Genomic DNA, 604 nt, shown 5'->3' with positions numbered 1-604 from the left:
ACCCAATGATTGGGTAGTCTTTATCTCGGCAATCTGAGCAGAAATAGTCTCCAACTGTGCCGCAAGGGCACTATAAACAGCAGTACCTCGCGTACTTCACCTAGGATTTTCATACCTGGCAGTATGGGTGGCAATCTGATAAATTAACTTCCACGCGGTATCATCATTGGTGTTGTCCTGAAACCTCCAATTAGCAGAAGAATCCAAAAGGGCACGATGATCGTCATACAACCCGTTATAAAACTTGTTGCAAAGAAACCACTTAGGGAAACCATGATGGGGAACTGGTCGGACCAAATGTTTGAAGCGAATCCAAGCTTCATTCAAATCTTCAGTTGCTCCTTGCTTGAAACTAGTAATCTGACTTCTCAGTGCATTAGTCTTTTGAGGTGGGAAGTACCTCTTGTAGAAAGTAAGAGCAAGGGTATTCCTGTCTGTAATTCCTTCACCCTCCATATCCAAGTCTCTCAGCCACTCAGCTGCTCCATCTTTCAGAGAGAAAGCAAAAAGAACCTGTTTTATCTAATCTTGTGTCACTCCAGCTGTTAATGGAATAGAACAGCAATAGCTGACAAATTTCTACATATGTGTCGCAGGGTCCTCT

At 43.2% G+C, this 604-nt stretch overlaps 1 non-coding gene across 1 annotated transcript; it reads left to right on the top strand.

Moving 5' to 3' along the window:
- Positions 1 to 268: 268 nt before the first annotated feature.
- Positions 269 to 375, top strand: LOC141588883 (small nucleolar RNA R71). The gene has a single exon (XR_012519849.1). It is a non-coding gene; the product is annotated as a small nucleolar RNA R71 (small nucleolar RNA).
- The last annotated feature ends 229 nt before the right edge of the window (positions 376 to 604 follow it).

Source organism: Silene latifolia, chromosome 6, assembly GCF_048544455.1.
Source record: "Silene latifolia isolate original U9 population chromosome 6, ASM4854445v1, whole genome shotgun sequence".
In the NCBI taxonomy this organism is placed as follows: Eukaryota; Viridiplantae; Streptophyta; class Magnoliopsida; order Caryophyllales; family Caryophyllaceae; genus Silene; species Silene latifolia.
Note: the sequence above shows the minus strand (reverse complement) of the source record. Positions and strands in the feature narration are given on the sequence as shown.